This window comes from Odocoileus virginianus, chromosome 1 (assembly GCF_023699985.2).
Source record: "Odocoileus virginianus isolate 20LAN1187 ecotype Illinois chromosome 1, Ovbor_1.2, whole genome shotgun sequence".
NCBI classification, from domain to species: domain Eukaryota; kingdom Metazoa; phylum Chordata; class Mammalia; order Artiodactyla; family Cervidae; genus Odocoileus; species Odocoileus virginianus.
The window spans coordinates 72,689,707-72,713,351 of NC_069674.1; the positions used below are offsets into that span (position 1 = coordinate 72,689,707).

Consider the following 23,645-nt stretch of genomic DNA (forward strand, 5'->3'; position numbering starts at 1 on the left):
CAAAGTCATCTGGAGTCTGTTATTGGCTAGAAAACATCACAGAAATTTCAGGCTAAGAGAATATTAAACATACTTGAAATGCTTGTAAAGATTGGTCTGTATTAGAGATAATCATATAGCCAAGGTGATCTGTTTTCATTAAATGTATTATTCTCCCAGTGCCAGCCCTAGGGGGAAGAAAAAGATGAACAAGTTGAGTGACTGACTCTGGAATCTCAGCTGGGATCCTATTAATATGGGAACTTCCTGATCAGCGGTGCTTCAATTAAAGTCATCAATTAAGCTCGCATCTCCATTGGCTGACTGCCTGGCAAATGAGGTTCCTATTTCATAATACATGTCATTGTTAGTTTCCTTAAAGACTCCAAAGTTTGATTTGCTTCACTGATGAGGAAAAGAAAAGGCTATTTTGACTGTGTTCTCTCATAAAGTGAACGGTAAATTTTCAAACGCCTTGATTAGATCTTTAAAATCATTATTTCCTTCATTAAATTAGATATATTCTTTGTGTGAACTGGGAAAATGGATAGGGAATCTATGGGAGGAAACACAGTAATGCACTAATTTGGAAAAATATGCTTATAGGACAGAAAGCCACCCTTGAGATAAAAACTAGGCAAAGAATTAGCCCCCATATTGTATACTTATATTATTTTATAAGTTTTGATAGTCTTGAAATATACATAGTTGCTTTAACTTCTGGAATCTATGAATCACCTGAACTGATAGTTCATATCATAAGTAGATTCTAATCTTTTTTAAGTTACCACCTAATGCAGTCAGATAGAAATATGCTTTTATTTTTTCCACTTATGTGAAAAATCTATCTTCAGAATAAAAACTGAAGTCTTTAGAAATGAGATTGCCAAAACCTGTGTGACTTAGAGTAAAAGCTGAAGATATGACAGACTTGGAGGAGAAACGTACCTAAAATTAAACATAAAACTAGAATATTTTAAATTCAGGGGCCCTTTTTGTACATTTACTTATTTAATATCATGTTGTCACCCACTACGTCTTTTAAAAACTGGAAATGGAATTTAGGGTAGTACAGTTCTAAAAGTAATAGAGAAATAGACATTAGAAAGCAGGCCATTACTTCTTAAGATACTGTCAGAAAGTTAGAAGCTTTGTTTTCAAAAATATTTCACAAAAATAGCCTTGTCTGAAATTTCACTGTTTCATCTCAACTTTTCCTTTCTATGCCACAGGTACGACATGAAAGACTAATTTCAATCTTAGGAAATTTTCTATTTTCTAAACATGAAGGTATAAAAATACAGACATGCTGAAACTTATTTCAACATGTGGATTTTTCCTTTTTAGATTACATTAAGAATTCACTGGTATGTTGAGAGTCACTGGGGCATCACATACATCTCACTGCAAAAATCTCATGCTGGTCCTAGATTCTCTCTCCCTTAATGGATGCTGTTTATGAACTGCTTCTATTTTATAGTTATTTTGCCCTTTTTAAAAAACAAAATTACATAGGTGGGAAGTTCCTTAGGTTCATGATTCTTCTGTATGTACATATTATCTGCTTTAAACATCAGTACCATTCAGCTTCTTATAACAGCTGGTGAGCTATGTCCTTAGTTTTACAAATATGATTCTTTTATTCTAGACATTTGAAATTTCTTAGGGTAAACCCCCCTCACCTGTAATCATTAACAATATTTAAGAGTGACCCTGCTAATCCTCCCATGAATATTGAGATTCATGTTTTCATTGTATTATCTTGGTTATGTTCATTGTTCAACTATAATTGCACCAATTTCCCCAAAGTATACTATGTACCACAGTCAAATTGTCTACCTGTATTAAAAACAAAAAACAAAACTGTGCTATGTAAGTGTCCAAGAGGCAAACCTTAAGAGGGATACTCTTCAGTGGAGCAAGTGGTTTAGTATCTAAAGTACTTATGAAGCTCTTCCCATAATGCTGTTAAAATTATTGTACTAGAAGTCTAACTTGTCATAATGTAGAAATGACTCCATTGCATTTTTCAGGAAGCTTTGTGATTCTTGCAAATTTCTGGAATTAGGGAACTCTCATACAATTTAAAGAATTATTCTTCCTGCACAGTGCACACACTATTGCACAATTTTCCATTCTGTCATCCTCTCTGGTGGACAGTGCTGTACTTCTTGCGTAAAGCATGAAGAGCCCAACCCCTTCCTCATGAGCCTACTCACAGAAGCATCTTAGAATCCTATAAATTAGAGAACAACCAATTTCACACACCCCCAAACAACACATGCTCTTTACCAGCCCGCCTGTCAAACACACAGCTCTCGGCTGAAGCGCCTCCTGCCTCTGCGGACTGGAGCTTCCACAGACCCAATCCTAAACGAAGGGGCAGAGTGCTGCCTGGCACCTCCACCTCCGCTCCCTGATCAGAACCAGGGTCCCTGGAGAAGCGCATGTGGAGTACAGGACTGATACACTTCCTCCCTGTTCTAACTCTAGGGCACGAGCTTTCTCCTTGCATAACTGATCCCAATTCGAAAACAGGGAAATGGTTAGAAAGCAAAGGGCATCTTTATCTTTCCAGAGACAAGTAGTCCTGTGTCTTTACCTGGCACTTCCCGGGCCGAGAGTCCAGATGTAAAGTGTCACACCTTGTGTGCGTCTTTTCTTAGTGAAATTGTTGACTAGCCTACTTCACGACAACAAAAAGTGTATATTGTGTCCAAAGAAATAAAATCTACTCCCTTTTAAAAATGGAAACCTGGAAAGGCATCTTCTGCTAGCCTTGCTGGGTAGTTTGGACTTGGAAGTAAAACCGTCACCACCCACTCCCCATTCACACCGAGATTTAAAAAGGCAGGCGACTAAAAGGAACCATGAGCCAGTCCGTTCCTATCAGAAAACAGCCATAAGAGTGAATCACGCTGGGGAAAGGCTCAACAACTCAGAGAGACCATCTCCTCAGGACGGGAGGAGAGATATGGAGCCATTTTTCACTAGGTTCACAAGAAAATGTCAGCTCACAGCTGCTAGTGCACTGCCAGAGCGCATCTTAATTTGGTCAAAAGCGACCCAGCCAGTCACCCTCATGCAACATTTCCTCAAAGAGTCCATTACAAATCAGATTCCCTCTGTTCTGAGCATCTTCTTGATAAATTCTTTGGTAACTGCATGGCACGGATCTGCATCCTATTCAAAACTAAATGCCTTCCCCCATGTCCTCTTAAAATCATATGAATTAGACACTCCTGATCTAATTGTCAAAAAAAAAAAAAAAAAGAGAGAGAGAGAGAGAGAAAGAAACCAGCTCTCTCCACTACCCACCCTTCTCCAGCTTCTTCACTAATGCCTCTGGGCAGTTTACTTCAGAATAGAGCAGATTCTTGACCAGTGCAGAATGACAAACTGGCATACAAGTCTGCTATCACAGAAAGCACAGGCAATGCTTTCTTTGTAAAAACACAAGAAAATACACATGCTGGAACAAAAGACACTCTATCTGCACGACAAGGAACGGAAGAAATTATGTGTTTGTTTTACACACATCTGTACCCACTTAGAAATGGCTTTGCACCTATTTTAATTACAGCATATTGTATTGTTTCCCATAGCCAGCCCCCCCCCCCCCCCAAACTGATTTTTAAGCTTTGACTCCAATGAGAGGTAAAACACAGTCTGTTGGAAGAATACCTGGCGTGTGCCTTTGTTGGTAGGGTGCCATTTCAAACTTATTATATTTGAACTCAATTTTGTGGGAAATGGAGATAAGGCAAATGCAGTCAGATATCTCTGAATTATTCTGACATTATGAGAAATGCCAAGTCAGCATATATTTGCTGTTTACATCTCACAATAACCTACACCATGCATTTGCAGCTTTCTGGAGCAAAATGCTAACTATTCTCCAAACAGCCACCTGACAGTCTAGGGTTGAAACACAGATTCTGACTCACAAGGAGAGAGACATCATGATGGCTCTCCACTGGCTGTATTAAACAAAAGCTCGGCAGGCACACGAGAGGCATTTGGTAAATGAAGTGAGAGTCAAATCAAGTTTAGGTTCACATCTGGTGGAACATGGCACTGTCTACCCAGGGCTTGGGGAGCAGAAGGGTCTGAGGTTATAAATAGAAAACATACACATACTCACATACAGATATCTAAGCAGACCCGGGGCAGATTCAGCTTCCTAACCTAGAGCTCTGTTCAGAGGAAGCAGGGAAGCCGCATGTCCGCTCCCACCTTTCCATGGTCCTCATCAGTCTCTTCTCAGACCACCTGTACTGATCCAACCCATCCTCAGATCACAGAATTCTCTTGATAGAAGGAGTCTCAGCTGTGCTTTGATTCTGTCAGCCTGGATGTCTAGAATTTTCTTCTTTAAGCCAGACACAGTAACACAAAACTGCCGCTGAGGTCTTTTGTTTTCCCCTCCTCTCAAAGATGAAGCATGCAGCACTTCTCTCTCTCCCCCCCTCTCTCTCTCTTCCTCTCCCTTGCTCTCTCCCTCTCCCCTCTCCAGCTTACGCTCTCTCCCTCGGTTTCTCTTTCCCCAACCCCCACCAGCAGCCTCATTGGATTCCCGTGCAGTAGGGGTCATTTACATCTCTCAGCAGGAGAACCTATGTTCCGTAGGCGCCTGTCTCTCACTTTTGGGTTTTCTCTGAGAAAGGGAGGGGAGCGGCTCGCTCTAGGTGAAGTCAGGTGACCCCTCCTTTAAAAGCCCGAGAGATGGATGGAGTGTGTGAATTTTAATATACACACAGGCACATTTACATTACAAAGCAGAGAGGGAAATCTAGCTTCCAGAGATTAGGCATTTTTGTTTTTGCTTTCATAGTCCCTTTTTAGCAATTAAGAGAAGCTAGTATAGTATAATGAAATGTAATTAAACTTTTCAGTGTTAATAACAAGGCTGCATACTTTCAGAATCATCCAGCTGAACAATTCTTTTAAACTTGTAAGCATGACTCTTTTTCTTAGGAGGGTCAAAGAATCAGTTATTATACTATTTACACACTCTTTCTAATTGGCTTTTTCTTTGACATCTACTTTAGCTTATCTCAAAGGACCATCATAAAAGACAAAATATAATATTAATGTGAAAGTAAAAAATAAGTGACAAAACTAGAGCAGATAGAATGGATAGAAATCAATAGTTTCCTATTGGAGAATCTAGATTCAATAATGAGTAATTTCTGCTCTTAGGCAAATAACTTTTTCCTTCTCTATTTCAAAGTTTTTGTCTGAACACGGAAAATAAATGTAATAAATGTAGCATCTTCCCTCCCTGCCAATCAAGAAGGCCTGACAGAGGAGGATGTCCAGGTAGATAAAGCAGTAGCTCAGGGCACAAACAGAGAAACAACTGGAAAAGCTTGTGCTAACCTTGTACTGTGTTGAAAACAATTTTATGATCTACAGACCTAGACCCTGAAGAATACATTTGCTACCACCTAGCTTTCTATTCCAAAGTTTCTGATATCCGGTGGAGAATCTCTCTCCCATCTCTACTATGCATTCTGCTCTTAGAAACACTGAAAAGAAAAATGAGATAACCTCTAAATAATCTGTTTTGAGAACTTTAGATAAAAAGTAATTTATAAAACTAAAGACAAGTAATTAGAAGGAGAATCAACAAGTCTGATGAGAACAAGTATCAGAAGAAGAATCTCTTATTTGGCCTTTGATGTTCCATGCATAGATTCTTAATTTCAAAAGCATGGTGATACTGATGCCTCAGCAAAAAAAGAAAACAAGGGAAGAGCTGACATAGAATAACATTATCCCTGCCTCAAAAGATAACATTTTGAACCCTTACACAAACAGCCTCTCATTCTCTCCAGAGTGATGTCAGGGGAGGGCTGCATTTACTGCCAGGACTGAAATACACCCTGTCCCCTCCATAAACACCAATCAGCAGCAGATATGAAATGAAGAACAGGTATCCACTGTTCTTGTCTGCTTTGTATCTTAAAAGCTTTATCTTGCATGGAAAAGATCCTATTTAGGCTTTTAAAATAAATTACATGCTGACTGAAAATTTAGCTTCACTGTGTGTTACCAAAATTGACACCAAAACATTGGACCAAAAAAAAAAAAAAAAAAATCTTCTCTCAGAAAAGTAAGCAGGCTTAGGCAAATTTAGGAAGACCTACATTTTTGTAGGATGAAAACATAAAGCATTTCATTTACAGTGTCTTGTAACCAAACTAGGTGCTCTTTCACCTTTCTTTTTCCCTTTTATACTAGATATCTTTATTTTGCATTTGTCCATTTCTCCCCCTCCACCTCATCTCCTCGTCTTTCTTTTTATGGCTGTGGTGTCACATCATTTTGCCTGGATGTGCAAAAGGTAGGCAGTGAGAGAGAAAGTGGGAAAGACATGTTATGTCAGATAATGCTTGAATGCGTGCTAAACCGCTTCAGTTATGCCTAACTCTTTGGGACTCCATGGACGGTAGCCCGACAGGCTCTTCTGTCCATGGGCTTCTCCAGGCCAGAATACTGAACTGGGTTGCCATGGCCTCCTCCAGGGATCTTCCCAACTTAGAGATTGAATCTGCATCTCCTGAGGCTCCTGCACTGCAGGCAGATTCTTTCACCACTGAGCCACCAGGGAAGACCATGTCAGATAATCCTTGGCCTTTAACCCAAACTTTAATGTATGGCAACTTTAAACTTCCATGCTATGTTAACATAGACATGTGATGAACATGGAATCTAGACTGCATATTTTCAGTATTAAAAGCAAAAGATATTGATTTAAAGAGGGTTATTAAAGCTTATCAATGGCAGGCCAAAGCTGGGGAGAAGAAAGTAAATTAGCAAATATTTTACAGCACTAACCCCACCATCTTTCAAAAATGTCTTCCATTATTCAAGGAACAAACTGAAGTAATGACAAGAGTGTGGAATATACCTTTACTCATACCTTTATTTATTCCACCAGTGTTTATTGAGCATTTCCTTTGTGCTAAGCCCTATTCTAAGCACTGAGGAACTACAAGATAAATAAAAGTCTAGGCCCTTTCAGAAACTGAACATATATACTACTGAAGTACAACCGAGTTTTTGCAAAATGTAATGGAGGTCAGGAAAGGGGGCAACACTCTCCTTAGCAGGATGCATGATGGTTATGATAGGATGGGTGACATTCAAACTGAGCCTTTAAAAATGTGTCAGTTTTCTAGGTAAGAAAGCAAAGACAGGAGGATATCAAGCCAAGAGACACAAAACGCATGAATAAACAGAGACATGGTACAGCAGGGTATGGCTAAACTCCGGGATGCGTGGGGGAGGGTGATTTCAAAGGTAGGTATGAACAGACAGTGAACAACCTTGGATGTCCTGCCCAAGTATTGCTGCTTTAACTGAGATGCAAATTATTTGTTTGCAAAGATTGTTTTGACAGCAGTGCTAGGGGTGGATTTTAGTAGTGTTTCCAAAACTTTATCCATTTATTTATAATGATAAGAATTACCTGCCTGTGATAGTAAATACATAGATTCCTGGATTCTGCTCTCAATTTAGAGGAGAAGGCCAGGAATCTCTATTTTTAACAAAGGTCCCAGGAGATAAGACATATAAGGATAGTTACACAGAGAGTTAATACACTCCGGATTATTATTAACCCAAAAGAAAGCTTTTCACACTTAAAAAAGATATTTTTTACATAAAGGATTAGAACAATATCAGAATCAAATATAATGAGTGCATTTATTTTGTACTTTGAAATATAACATTATATTCAATAGACTATGCAATACCATTCCTATTTTATCTTCTGTTAAATCCTTTGTCCTGTCAGCTGAACTTATTTATCATCTCTCCTGACATCAGGGATTTTCTCACATCTACATCTTTGATTCCTCTTCCTAGAATGAATTCTCCTTCCTTTGTCCATCTCCATTTTATCTCTCCTTCAAGTACTCACTGCTAACAACATGCATAAGGATCCACCCTTTCTTTAGTATGGTTAACATTTAAGGTCTAATGATATTATAAACAGCAACACCAGGAATTATCATACTAATACACAACTTTCAGGTTAATTCCATGGGATTTAGCTTTTAAAGTTCTCACAGTAGCTCCATGAGGTACTATTATCATTACTTAACCATTAATGAAAGTGGTCTGGAGACTTAAATAATTCACCAAAGATCACAAAACTAACAAGTGACAGTTTCTAGATTAGGACCCAAGTCAGTCTATGTTACATGATTAATATCATATTGTATTTTACTCCCCGAGCATCTGGAACTCAAAAGATGGCAGCTGGTTATATCTTAGATAGCATTACTATTTTGGCTTCTGCTCTTTTGTATATTGGCTGAAGGAGTTGGACTTGCTCTGGATTTAAAGCCTTTCTCTGCCACTCTAAGCTGTGTAACCAAAGGCAAGTCATTTAGTCTCTCTGTGCTTCCTCTTCCTAACCTATCTCATAGTTTCATCTTGCAGTTTAAGTGAGAATCCCTCTTAAGTATTTAAGATAATGCCTGGAACTAAAACTCAGTAAGTGTTAATTATTATTTTTATTATCATTATTGTTGTTATTAGCAAATGAGAAGCAAATTTTCTATGTATCCCCATATGAGTTTTCCCTCTTATCCAGAGATTTCAGGGGTGAAAAAGCACCACTGATTCTGTGTATTATTAAATGTAGTTTAAGTAGCTTTCCTTCTAGTTTACAGAACTACAGTCTATTTGATAAAATTAGGAAGCTGCACCAGCTAGTACTTAACTAATCATGAACTACATATATGGCTTTATATTAGATTTGAAAAGTACAGTCTCTTGAGACATTTGTGATGGCTTCCTAGCAGGTAGAGAATAGAAATTATACCACTTTTTAAAAGCAGCACTTTTATTTTAGCAATAAACTAAATACTATTTTTTCTTAAAAACCAATTATGCCTGCTCTGTGTAAAAACTACTCTTTTTTCTAAATAAATATTTCCTATATCTCCATGAAACATCTCCTTACATTAGAGATATGTTTACTAGGAAACTAAATTTCTTTTAAGTGTGCAATGTACTTGTCAGTTAAGTGCATGTTTAGTGTAGATATGGTATTATGCTTCAAAATCAAATAAATAGATCTCTGACAGTGGTGAAAATTCTACACAAGAATTATGATTATCTCATTTGCAAACTATAGGCAAACATAAAATAACATCAAGAAGATTTTCATAGGAAAAGATCCTACTTTTTAAGGTTTGTGTGAGTGTGGACTAAATGATTTATCCTTTACCCTGTTGTTTATTGGGTGTGCATGTAGACTACTTTGGGTTGGCAGGTATAGTCAACATTTGCAGAGCAAAATCTCTGGGAACTTTTTCTGCTTGCTTCATAGGCTGCATGGCAATTTTCATCAAAAACAACTTATCTCTTTTTGACTGTTTATGCCAAATTAATGCATTTTCAGTCACTGTAAAAAGTATCCTAGTCTACTTGAAGACAGTTATATGTATGTGTATGCATGCATAATTATCACAGGCAACAGTTGAAGTTTCATTATCCCATTCTGAGAGAAGAAAAGCAAGAAGCAGAAAATTTCTGCTTTGAGTTTTTCTTTAACCCTGACTATCCAGCCAAAGCAGGTCCTTTAAGAATGGCCTTTAAATATAAAATGGTGACAAAGACACCGGACTTTAGAGACCCTGATTTCACTATTTCCCAGCTGTGTGGTACTAGATAAGTTACTCATTTGTAAAACAGAATTCTATCTGTTGCATACAATTCTCAAGCATCTAATGAAATAATGCAATAAAGTGCTAAGCATAATACCTAGCACACTGTTTCCATTACCATTTTCATCATCAGCATCATCAACACCATCACATCATAAACACTACCATCACTGCCATCACCATCACAATCATCATTTTCCTACTCATCACCATCTCCGATATTTACCATGTACCAGGCACTGCTCTAAATAATTACACAATAGATGATAGCTTCCTTTATTATTGTCACAGTATTTTTTATTGGTTTTCAGCTCATGACATTATATATTCTGAGCCTATTTCCCTGATGCAAAACATACCATCATGTTCCAATAGGTCTCAGTCAAAACAGAAACTTACACTTAAATGCCTCTCAGTACATGAAGCAAAAAAAGAACATAACATGCTTTTCCCTTCACTAATCTTTCCTCTCCATAAGTCATTCTCAGGACCAAGATCAAGCACATGGATGGCCCTCCTTAGATGATTTCTAAGTCCTTTAAGGGTAATTTATCATACATTAGCAATGCATATAAAAATATGCTTCATACTACTGAGGAGACCAAAGCACAAGTAGAAGCGAAGTGCTTTCTGTACCAAGGAGGCATAAATAAATTCCATTGTTGACAGCTGTCCTTTATGAATCTCATTTCTGATCTCATAATGAGTCATCCCACTGCTGACTTCTGAAAACCAGGCTGCATTGTGATCCTTTATTTTCTTCAGAAGCTCATGGTTTTCCAAAACCTTTCAAATACTTTACCATGTGAACTCTTCCAGATGGGCTTGAATGGGGGTGTATATGGGTCACCTGCTTTATAAGACCAACTTTGCCTGGATTGAGCCTGGAAAATACTGTAAAGTAGGTGCAATTTATCATCAGTGCCTTCCAACTTTCCTTAATCTGACCTTTAAATCATTCAGTGGCACTTTCTCTGTTGCTTTCAGAGTATTTTCTGATTTTGATTTTAATCTCATAGCAAAACCAAAATTCAGGAGAATACACTGTGTACATTTGTATGTGTTACTTGAAGTAAGGATACCCGTGGTCTTAGTGACTTGGATGGTTTGCTTAATCTCTTAAAATGAAGACATTCCTTGGAAATAGAAACTAATTCCCACAGATTCTAAACCATGTTTATTTAAATAGATAGAACTCAACAGGGTATATTTCTTACAAAGCCGAGTTTCAAATCATGAAAAATGAATACAGAGGGAGCATATAGTTGAATGAATATAATTGGGGCATGTGACTTTGCAAATTAATTTTGGGAAAAAGGGCATTGGATGGGCACCTTGGTTTTGAATTATAACACCACCTTGACCTGATTGTGTGACTTTGGGCAAAATAGCTTAATATCCCTAAGTATTATTTTTTTCATTCTGTAAAATAGAGAATACAATATCTAAGAGTGAATCAAATCACAGAATTGTTAGCATAACATCTGGAATATAATAGACTCTCAGGAAACAGGATTTTCCTTTTTGCTCTTCCTAAGGAGTCAGTCACCTACTAAATAGCTCCTTTTTTCCATGGGTCATCTTCCATGGGTCACCTGATCTGCTCACATTTCTTTTGTTCACCTGACATTTGCTTTTAGTGTCTTTCAGCATAAATGGTTTCACTGTTCAAGTAAAACGTGCTTTCGCAGAGGGTCTAAATTTTATCAGGTAATCTACTTTCCCCAAGGCATCAGAACAACAATAAAACCAAAATGAAATTAAACTGAATTGAAAAAAATAGGGAGAAAAGTAAAGAAAGAAGAGAAGGATAGAAGAGAGGGAACTGAGAGAAGTATTTACAGGACCCACCCGGAGGCCAGGAGACGGAACTGTAGGAGAGCAGAGAGAATTCGAGTGAGCTCGGTTAGGGGTCAGGAGACCTGACCTTAGGTGACTTGCTTAGTGGCAGTGATTTTCTCTATGAAAAGACCTTTCTATCAGGTCTTTTCCCAAGACCTCATTCAGCTTATAGATTTTTGGTTTCAGGCCATTAAGAAGTAAAACATATCTTGAAGACCCTCCAACATTGACACTAAGTGGGGTTGGCTCCCACTGACTCAGCCTGACTCTGTTGTCAGACATGGCTGCATGTTTTACCTACCTCAGCTCACTTACTCTCTGTGATAGTATATTATCCCCATTTTAAAGAGGAAGAATTTTTGGCTCAATGAGTTTACGTGACTTTCTCAAGGTCAAAGAGGCAAAAAGATAGACCAGGGATTAACGTCTTTCAATACAAAGCCAAACGTACTTCTTTATGTACTGTGGGTGCATGTTGCCACCCAAGGGACAGAAACTGGGAAAAAATCTACATAGGAATTGAACCTTCATTGAATGACTCTGCAGTGATATTTTAGATAAATGTGAAGAATCCTGAAACGGTCATGGAAATTTGAGGAAAGCATGCCCAGTTATGGCAGTGATACGCTGTTTAATGTTTAACAATTGGCTCTACAAGAACCTCAAAACAAACTAATTTCTAGCATTTGCCAATTTCTGTGGAGTAAATAGGCCACCATAGCCAATTTCAAGCTATCAACTTAAAGTCCCTGAGCTGGAGTTGAGAAGAAATGTACACAAATGGCTCTTTCAGGCCAATGTGTCTGTCTCCAGCACATCACTCTATGCGCATGTATGTGAATATGTGTGTGTGAACTTGAATTTATATGCTGGTTTAATTTTCTTAAAAAATCACAAAATGAAAGGGTGAAATATCTATGCAAATGCTTTTCAAGTAAGTATGAGTACCATATGTTTCAATTATGTGATAATTTTCTCTTTTGGACAACTATGCAGATCACTAGTCTACCTCTTTAAATTTCAAATATAATTGTCAACAATATCAGCAAATGATGGAAAACAAAACCCAAGCTCCCAATCTTTTAAAATATTTATTTATTTATTTGGCTGTGCCAGGTCTTGGCTGTGGTACCCAGGATCTTTAGTTGGGGCATGTGACTGTTAGTTGCAGCACATGGTATCTAGTTCCCTGACTATGGATCAAACCCAGATCTCCTGCATTGGGATCTTAGCCACTGGACCACCAGGAACTCCCGAAACTCCCAGTCTTGACCATCTTATTTTTTTCCATATGTTGGTGATTCTTGCATCCGTTTTGAATGGATACTTCAAAAGATATTTTGTGAGATGTGTGATGTTTCCTCCAGTTAGCCAGCAGGTGACAATAGCAGTATTTGTTAGTACTGTCTCAGCGAAGGGCCATGAGGGAAGCCTGATCAGAAAGGAAGAACAAAACTATCCCATGGCCCTGTATTCCTTATTCCTCACCTTAAAGTGCCATAACTGCTTGAATTCCTCTGAGATAAAGGCAATGTGCCTGACAAATTGTAGGAAAATCGCAGGCATAGTCTACACAGCTTCATGAGTAAGCAGAGTTGTCATTTGTGTAAAATGCCTCACAAATGATATTTGGATAGATTGTTTGAGGAATGATTTCTGATTGCTGAGACAATTTACTATATCTTATTCATTTCTTAAAATCATGAGAGACAGAAGTAAGAATATAGCAGAGGGTTAAATGTGAAGAATATTCTTATATAAGAAAATTTGCACAAATGCTTGAAGTATTGATTATATAAATGTGCAGAAATTTCTCCTCACCTGTTAAATAAAAGAAAAATAAGAAGGATGCTGAACACATCACTGCTACTTAGAGGAAAATGAGTTCCAAATTGAGGAACAACTCCCTTTTTAAAACTTATGATAAAGGGGAGGAAAGAATCCTAAAATTTTGTTATCTACAGAACAACCTACTTATATCTAAGGATAGAAAAAACAGTAAATAAAAATGCCATTAAAAGTTGAAATAAGAAATAATGTTTTTAAGAAACATTAAGAAATAAGAAACAATATTAATAGAAGAAACAATGCTTTAGGATCATATTAAAGCAAAGGATATTAACAATGGGAAGAATGTTCTATTAGCTTGGTAGGCATCAGGACAGACAGCTGAAAGGAACTGTGTTTTGGAGACTGAAGAATTATTGGCTTGATCTTTAAGAACAAAATGTAAATATCATTCTTCAGTCATTGCTTTTCTTTTTAATAAAGAATTAAGTTAGAGTAACATCTTGAACTTTCTTCCTAAGTGATTTTTTAAAATTTCACACTGTTCTAAGTTTTAGAAAACTTCATAAATAATGAAAGCAACAGAAAAAAAAATCAAAGCATGATTCAGATTTTTCAAAAATTTATAAGGTCTTTAAATTTTAGATTGTCAACTTAAGAAAGAGAATTCAAACATAATGAAGTTAAAAATAGCACAAATTGAGTCAAAGCTAAAGTTCATCAAACTTAGGAAGAGGATTAGCCATGGGGTGAGCATTTCCAATAGGACAGCTAGAGTAGGAGGAGTGAAGAACAGTCATCATAAATTCCTTAGGAAGAACAAATAGGTCTTAGTAAACAAGTGGCTGTCTGGTCATGTACAAGGATACATGGAAGGTGATCAATTATAATGACTATACAAAAACTTAGACGCATACCTGAATGAAGGTTGAAGTATTTTTTAATAACAAAACAAAATTTAATGCTAAAATAAAATCTAAAGGGTGTCCTAAAATGGCCATCAGCAGGAAAAATTATGTTTTCCAGAATGATTCATGACATAAAGCCATGTTGGCTTTGTTTTTGAATTTGATTTGATGTGGAGATGGTTCGATGTGTTCCTCTGAAACTGTATGTGTGTTCGCAAGATATGAAAGAGCATCATTATAACTGTCCCATGATTTACAGGGCTATTTTGGAAACTATTTTAAAAATTGGTTTCCAGTGGTTTTGGAAGAAAGTTCCACTGTATATGAGCTTCAGAGCTTTGCCATCCTTGGATTTCCCCCATTGGAATTCAATAAAATGTAACTAAATTAAAATGGGTGAAATCCACAGTGTCAATTGCTGGCTCTCAGGTTAAAAAAGTTTCGTTTCTCAGGCACCCACCTCCACAAGTGCTGAGTCCAGGACCCAGGCTTTTAGAAAGGAGTGCTGTACCAATAAACACCTGTGTGCATTAATAAACAGTAAAATAACTACAGTAGTGAAATAGCATTTAATTTTAGGAACTGTAGAGAAACTCAACATATTTCTATTCTAGCACACAGGATGTGGCCTACTTCTTTAAAATGTCAAGCATAGAGACACAGATTTTATTTAAAGAACACAGAAACACTTCTTTCCTTCTTTGATCGACTCAAGGATATAGTCTTTTCTCATCAGGGAAAAGATAAGTTTGATGCTGTTTTCTGAATGGTCATACTAACATAATAGGGTTGTCATAGTGTATCAGGGAGCTCTCAAAGGCATTATCTCATTTCCTCATTATAAGCAAATATGATAAGACATATAAAGCTCAGAAAGGCTAAGTGTAAACCAAGATTTTCTTCTGTACTTTTTTTTTTAACCATTAAATAATGCAATAGCTAAGAACTATTTTCTGCATCACTCTGCAGGTTCTAGCTAGGCATGCCTGGTTTCTGGCTTAAGATGAACAGGCTTTTTCTTCATGCATATATGTATATCTTAAGGGGGAAAATATTTACATAACCCTTTACTTACATTTGTATCTATATGCTTATTAATGTAAAATGCACAGAAAAATTAAAACTAACCAAGGAGATAATAAAGTCATCACCCCTGAGTTTTGTTACTTTTTGAAGTTATCATTAAACTTTAGAAGGTCAAACAAAATGACATTGATTAAGATATTTTAAAATGAGATAAAAATCTACCTAAGAGGAATGCTTTTTTAAATTTTATTCTGCTCCAAAATAGTTTGTTTAAAAGCTGATTAGGTTTATGCAAGTCTGAATTTGCAAACAAAATAGAAAATGGGTACTTTTTTAAGAAACCATTTCTATTGGTGGTAGAAGGCCAAAAGCTGTGTGAGTGTTCTATTTTAATTTCTATAAATTTGGAACAGTCCTAAAAGGTTTTAATAAGAAGAAATCACAGACTAGTATTTTTTTTTCAACTATTGAGTTGAAAAACTCTTAACAAAAATTTTACACAATGAATTGTCTATTTTGCCAACAAGTCAAAATTCTCAACTTTGATACCACTCACTTTTCCTCTCTGGGCAAGTATATAACATTTTTGTTTGTACTCTGTCATTTGTTTTCTTTTTTGGGATTTAAAACTATGTCATTTACTCACATAATTGCTCCTCTCATGGTCATATCTTTATTCCTTGCTTTTGAGAAAGCCATGCTATTTATTTCTCCTCTTTCCTGTCCCATAGGTGAGTCACCTAGCTTATTTGAGCTAAGTGTCCATATCTATAAAGTGAAAAAGTAGACAAGATATTCTTTATGATTCATTCTAATTTTGAAACTTTATGCAGTTTAAGAGAAAATCTGAAAAGTCATAGAATATGATGTGATACTAGAAGGCAAGGACAAGGAAAGTTTCTTTTTCATTATTTCCAAAATGTGCCTAGACATAATTCCCTGCCTGATATTTTATACCCCAGATATGTTCACATTGCGAATGTGAGAGAGAAATGGTGAAGCAGAGAAATAGTGAGGCAGGTGGAGAGAGACAGAGAAGGGTCTACTGGACATTTATGGATAACAAATGTATTAGAGGTGGTAGTTAAGTGCTATTACACCTGCAAACACCCCACCAGCCTCTTCTCTCTGTTAAACACAGCTCAATGCTTTCGGGAACCCTGGGAAAAAAAACAAAAAACTTTGGTATCGCCCTTGCCTCCTCTCTGTCTTTCACTCGCCAGAGCAAATCTGTCAGGAAATCTTGTCAGCCCTGCCTCCAAAATAGAGTCAGAATCTAATCTTTTTTCACTACCCTCACTAACAATAGGCTACTCTCATGTCTAATTTAGATTATGGCAGTAGCTTAACTGGTCTCCTCATTTTTGGTCTCTTCTTAGCCAGACTTCTGACATTGTTAAAACAGAAATCAGATCCCTTCAGTGAGTTTTAACCTCAAAGATGTTCCATCTGATGCAGAGTAAAATCCAATGTCATAACATGATTTATGAGGCCCTCGACCACTTGCAGGCCACTCCCAATGCCTTCCCTCTCACCGCGCACTGAGCTCTGACCACACTCACCTCTTTACCGTCCTCTTAAGACAGCAGGGACTTCATTGGCGGTCCAGTGGTTATGGATCTGCTTGGCAGTGCAGAGGACACACAGATTCAATCCCTCCTCCCGGAAGATTCCACATGCCTCAGGGCCCAAGAACCACAACTCCTGAGCCTGGGCCCTGGAGCCTGAGAGAACGAGAATCTGCCCACGAGAATGGGAAGCACTTGCAGGGCAACCACAGCGTGGCTCCTTCCCTCTGCAACTAGAGAAAGCCTGTGCACAGCAATGAAGATCCAGCACAGACAAAAATAAAAATTAAGTAAAAAAAACAAAAACCCCCCAAACCAGCAGGCAGACTCTGACATGGGACTTTTGTAATTAATGTCCCCTCTGCCTGGAAAGCTCTTCTCCTAGATTGCCACATGGCTAGCTTCCTCATTCTTTTCAGATCTTGATTCCAAATTTAACTTCTAAACTGAGACCCTTTTTGACCATCCTGCCTAAATTTCATCCCATCTCAACTTGCACCCTTACTTCTCCCCACTCCTCCCCCGATATATACTTCACACTTTTCTTTCTGCCTTTTATTTTTTTTAGCACTTATCAGTATCTAACATATTGCTTACTATTTTAATTTTTTAAATTATTTTTATTTAATTTTATTTTAATTATTTTTTTTAAAACCCGTGACACCTCATTAGAATGTAAGCTTGGTGAGGCAGGGATTTGAGTCAGTTTTGCTCACTTCTCTATCTTTAGTACCAAGAACTATGCCTGGCACAAAATCCTCCATAAGTATTTATTGAATTGAATTGCATTGGATGGAACAAAGAATGGAAACTGTGCATTATGCTCCAGATAGATAATCTGGAGTATGAAGGCCATTGCTTGGTAAAGAAAAATATGTATAAACTACTTGGGAGTAAGAACCCATTTTGGAGGTTCATTCAGTGGTCTCAAGTCACAAATGAGAAAACTGAGTCCAGAACAGTTAAGGTCATAAGGACAGTTAGTTGAAGAGCATAGGGCTAGAAGCCTGATCTTTAAACCCTCCTATTCCAGGACACTTCCTAGAGATACAAGCCATTTAATCACCAAGTTTAACCAAGACAAAACACAAGCAAGACAAAAAGGATTTTTTTCTGCTTGCATCGATCGTTACCAAACCTATCAAGTTAATATTAGCCATAAAAATGTTGGATAATATCTCCTAATTATAATAATAATATCCCCTTATTAAGAATTAACATTGCATAAAACATAAAAACACATTAAAAACTCTCAAATTGCAAAGAGCAATAGCAATCAATATGGTATGGAAAATGGCTAGAGGTGTAGATGATAAAAGTGGCAGAATGTTGACTATTAATAGAAATAGGTGATGGCTATATGGGCTTCCCAGGTAGCATTAGTGGTAAAGAACCCACCTCCCAGTACAGAAGATGCAAGAGACACAGGTTCAATCCCTGGGTCAGGAAGATCCTTTGGCAGAGGGTATGGCAACTCACTCCAGTATTCTTGCCTGGAGAATCCCATGGACAGAAGAGCACAGCAGACTACAATTCATGGGGTCACACAACACATACACACACAGACACACACAGACACACACAGACACACACACACACACACTCTCTCTTCCATTTACTTTCTCTTTACTTTAAAATTTCTATAATTAAAGTTTAAACATTAAAAATAAATTAGAAACAAATCTCAACTTCCAACCCAGTTTTTTCTAAGTCTTTTAAAAAATAGTTAGAACCAAATCAGTGACCATTTTCTTCATTCTCTGCTTCCTTGTGTGTGTGCTCAGTTGTAGCCAACTCTTTGCGGCCCTATGGACTGTAGCCCGCCAGGCTCCTCTGTCCATGGAATTTTCCAGGCAAGAATACTGGAGTGGGTTGTTATTTCCTACACCAGGGGATCTTCCAGACTGTCTCCTACCTTGGCAGGCAGATTCTTTACCTCTGTGCCACCTGGGAAGCCCCCTCTCAGCCTCTTTATCTTCTCTTAATTCAAGAATACAGAATCCTATTTTCCTACCTGTCATGCTGGGGCACAGTAAACTCTGAAGGACCCAGGATAAGCTTGACACTGTAGTGGGCCCCTTGAGAGTGGTGCTCCATGAAGTCAAGTGTACTTACAGTTCATGGAATCAGATCCCCATTCTTTACTAAAAGAGGAACCTGTACATTTCTTTCCCTCCCCTAATTTAGAGACAAAAGAGTAATAAAAATGTATATGTGGCACAGTCAATTTTTTTGGTACTGAAGAATTTCTCCTCTGTGGATTATCACTTACATATTCCTATAACCTTATCTATTCTAGATTCCTAGCTTTTCATCTTTTGACTCGAGACCAACCAAAATTCACTTTCAACTTTCCTATAGATTTCAGATTACTTCATTGATAATTTTCATTTTATTTTTAATTCTGCATATTTTTATTTTAACTTTAGGATTCTCTAACTATATAGAATTTCACGAGTTCCCTTCACTTGCCTTTGACTGCTCTTTCTCTGCATTCTCCTAGTCTCTTCATTTTTTCATTTTCCTTATCAACACCTATCTACCTATCACACACACAAAAAAGTATAATTTCATCTAGTGTATAAGACTCATAGATGTATAATCCAGTTCAAATTTTCATAATTCAGGATTAAGCTAGGAAAGTGCTTAACTATTCTCTCCCTAAGCTTTTAAAAAAACTAGGATACAATGGTTAGGAGGAACATTAATTTGAGCTATGTAAGTCTCACAAATATATATTTGGTTTATTCTTTCATCATCTTGGGGAAATAAGAAGCCTTTAAATTTTGGTTAATAACAAAGTCCTAGTCATCTTAAATCTTAGAATTCTGGGTTTTGTTTGCTTTTCTATTTGTTCATGTGTTTGTTTTGGTATCACTAAGCTTGTCAAACTGAGGTTTCTACATGTGCCCCTGAGTCTTTTAAAATCAGAAACTCTGGTAGGTTGTAAGATGTTACAGTTATATACCAGTCAACTGGTATATACACACAGTTAAAAATGGCTGCCTTACTTAGTAAAGTCTGAGATATTATATGAAGTCTCACTCCTTTAAAAATACCTGCTCCAATTTTATTTTATTAGAATTCCCCTTTTGAGGTTAGGTGCTGACTGTAAAAGTAGAGGAATAAAGCACAAAAGATTCACAAAAGTGCAAGAAGATCCCTGATGAAAATTAGTTAACAGATCATGTTACTCTCTTAAAACTCAGTGTCATCATACTTAACAATAACAAGACCAACAACAGTATGAACAATAACAAAGTTTACACTGAGTATTTAGTATATTGGTACTATGTACACCAATGTCATAAGGCAAAAAATATTTTGCACATATTACAGAAAAATAAACCTTAAGGAATGAAGTGACTTGCTCAAGGTCCTTTAACTTGGTATTTTTGAACTTGGTTTCAAATTCAAGTCCTAGCAAAACATCATGTCCTAGAAGTCTATAAAAGTAGGAGATTAGATGAATTGATCTCAGAAAAAGCAATGATACTATAAATACTAATCAACTTTTTGCTGTAGGCAAAAATGGTGTGATAAGAGAAAATAACAGGTCTGAAGATAACACAATGCTATGGCATAGGTCTCTGCAGAGAATTCTTCCATGATACGAAAATGAGCAAAGGATAGGTAAAGGCAACTCATACAAAAATGAATACTAATGGATAAAAATAGTTTATATTTATTAAAAATTAAAAAGATAAAGTGATAATATTTTCTGTTCTTCAATTTTCAAAACTGCGGGGGATGTTAATTATTTTTCTTATCAGTTCAGTTCAGTTGCTGAGTAGTGTCCAACTCTTTGCGACCCCATGGACTGCAACACGCCAGGCTTCCCTGTCCATCACCAACTGCCACAGCTTGGTCAAACTCATATCCATTGAGTCGGTGATGCCATCCAGTCATCTCATCCTCTGTCATCCGCTTCTCCTCACTCAATCAATCTTTCCCAGCATCAAGGTCTTTTCATATGAGTTAGTTCTTCACATCAGGGGGCCAACGTATTGGAGTATCAGCTTCATCATCAGTCCTTCCAAAGAATATTCAGGACTGATTTCCTTTAGAATGGACTGGTTGGATCTCCCTGCTGTTCAAGGGACTCTCAAGAGTCTTCTCCAATGACAGTTCAAAAGCATCAATTCTTCGGTGCTCAGCTTCCTTTATAGTCCAACTTTCACATCCGTACATGACTACTGGAAAAACCATAGCTTTGACTAGAGGGACCTTTGTTGGCAAAGTAATGTCTCTGTTGTTTAATATGCTGTCTAGGCTGATCATAACTTTTGTTCTAAGAAGCAAGTGTCTTTTAATTTCATGGTTGCAGTCATCATCTCCAGTGATTTTGGAGCCCCCCAAAATAAAGTATGCCACTGTTTCCACTGTTTCCCCACCTATTTGCCAAGAAGTGATGGGACCAGATGCCATGATCTTAGTTTCTGAATGTTGAGTTTTAAGCCAACTTCTTCACTTTCCTCTTTCACTTTCATCAAGAGGCTCTTCTCTTTCAGCCATAAGGGTGGTGTCATCTGCATATCTGAAGTTACTGATATTTCTCCCTATAATCTCGATTCCAGTTTGTGCTTCACCCAGTCCAGCATTTCTCATGACTAAACAGGGTGACAATATACAGCCTTGATGTACTCCTTTTCCTATTTGGAACCAGTCTGTTGTTCCATGTCCAGTTCTAACTGTTGCTTCTTGATCTGCATACAGATTTCTCAAGAGGCAGGTCAGGTGGTCTGGTATTCCCATCTCTTTAAGAATTTTCCACAGTTTTTTGTGATTCACACAGTCAAAGGCTTTGGCCTAGTCAATAAAGCAGAAGTAGATGTTTTCCTGGAACTCTCTTGCTTTATTTATGATCCAATGGATGTTGGCAATTTGATCTCTGGTTCCTTTGCTTTTTCTAAGCCCAGCTTCAACATCTGGAAGTTCACAGTTCATGTACTGTTGAAGCCTGGCTTGGTGAATTTTGAGTATTATTTGCTAGCTTGTGAGATGAGTGCAACTGTGTGGTAGTTTGAACATTTTTTGGCTTTGCCTTTCTTTGGGATTGGAATGAAAACTGATCTTTTCCAGTCCTGTGGCCACAGCTAAGCTTTCCAAATTTGCTGGAGTATAGAGTGCAGCACTTTCACAGCATCATCTTTTAGGATCTGAAATAGCTCAACTGGAATTTCGTCACCTCCACTAGCTTTGTTCGTAGTGATGCTTTCTAAGGCCCACTTGACTTCGCATTCCAGGATGTCTGGCTCTAGGTGAGTGATCTCACCATTGTGTTTATCTGGGTCATGAAGATCTTTTTTTGTATAGTTCTTCTGTGTATTCATGCCACCTCTTCATAATATCTACTGCTTCTGTTAGGTCCATACTGTTTCTGTCCTTTATTGTGCCTATCTTTGCATGAAACATACCCTTGGTATCTCTAATTTTCTTGAAGAGAACTCTAGTCTTTCCCATTCTATTGTTTTCCTCTATTTCTTTGCACTGATCACTAAGGAAGGCTTTCCTATCACTCCTTGCTATTCTTTGGAACTCTGCATTCAAATGGATATATCTTTCCTGTTCTCCTTTGCCTTTCACTTCTTTTCTCAGCTATTTTAAGGGCTCCTCAGACAACCATTTTGTCTTTTTGCATTTCTTTTTTTTGGGGATGGTCTTGATCACTGCCTCTTGTACAATATCATGAACCTCCATCCATAGTTCTTCAGGCACTCTGTCTATCAGATCTAATACCTTGAATCAATTGGTCACTTCCACTGTATAACTGTAAGGGATTTGATTTAGGTCATATTTGAATGGTCTAGTGGTTTCCCCTACTTTCTTCAATTTAAGTCTGAATTTGGCAATAAGGAGTTCATGATCTGAGCCACAGTCAGTTATAGTCTTGTTTTTTGCTGACTGTACAGAGCTTCTCCATCTTTGACTGTAAAGAATATAATCAATCTGATTTTGGTATCGACCATCTAGTGATGTCTATGTGTAGAGTCCTCTCTCATGTTATTGGAAGAGGGTGTTTGCTATGACCAGTGCATCCTCTTGGCAAAACTCTGTTAGCCTTTGACTTGCTTTGCCTTATATAGAAATTGCCACTTACAGAAATTGCTGAGAAACAGGCACTATTGCTAAAAGTACAATTTAGTAAACTTTTCTGTAAGACATTTGGCAATAGAGATGAAAAGCCTCAGATTATATATCTTCTCTTCTGGAAATTTATCTTAAGAATAGTAAGATTGGACATAAACATGTATATATGTGTATCATTACAGCATTACTTGTAATAGCTAACCTTTAGAAACAATCTGGATATGTAAAAAAAAAAATAGGGAACTGTTAAATTACTATGCAACATCCCTAAAATGAAAAATTACATAATTATGAAAATTATATTTTAGACTATGAGAAATTATCCCCTATATTATTCTTTAAAACAAAATATTACAAATCAAATTTTCACAATGATTATCTCTTCATGGACAGATTTCTGTTGAATCGTATTCAACATTGTATATTTCTGGATTTTATAAATTTTCCACAGAAAACATTGCTAACTAACAAAGTGAATCAGAATTTTTAAATTAGAACAGTTTAAAAAGATACTAACCCCAACCTAGGCTAAAATAAGTCATTAGGAATAAGCCAAGACTTCTTATAATAACTATAAGAAACATTCGGTTCGGTTCAGTTCAGTCACTCAGTCATATCTTTGTGACCCCATGGACTGCAGCCTGCCAGGCTTCCCTATTCATCACCAACATTAGGAAACATTAGAGAAGACATATGGAACACTGAACACATGTGGGTTAAGTTTGAATGCTGACTTTATCTTTTGTTGAGTAATTTTG

General features: G+C 37.2%; 1 protein-coding gene across 16 annotated transcripts in view; it reads right to left on the reverse strand.

Annotated features, from left to right (window-relative positions):
• Positions 1–23,645, reverse strand: part of MAGI2 (membrane associated guanylate kinase, WW and PDZ domain containing 2) — a 1,406,842-nt gene that overhangs the window by 771,102 nt on the left and 612,095 nt on the right. Inside the window, exon 1 of one of the 16 annotated variants that reach the window (XM_070469815.1) lies at positions 4,216–4,617. The exons of 13 other annotated variants lie outside the window; for them this stretch is intronic. The gene's annotated coding sequence lies outside the window, so the exon portion shown is untranslated. Of the gene's footprint in view, positions 1–4,123; positions 4,618–23,645 lie in introns of those variants that run through there. 2 more of the 16 variants (XM_070469814.1, XM_070469813.1) reach the window with 2 other exon arrangements.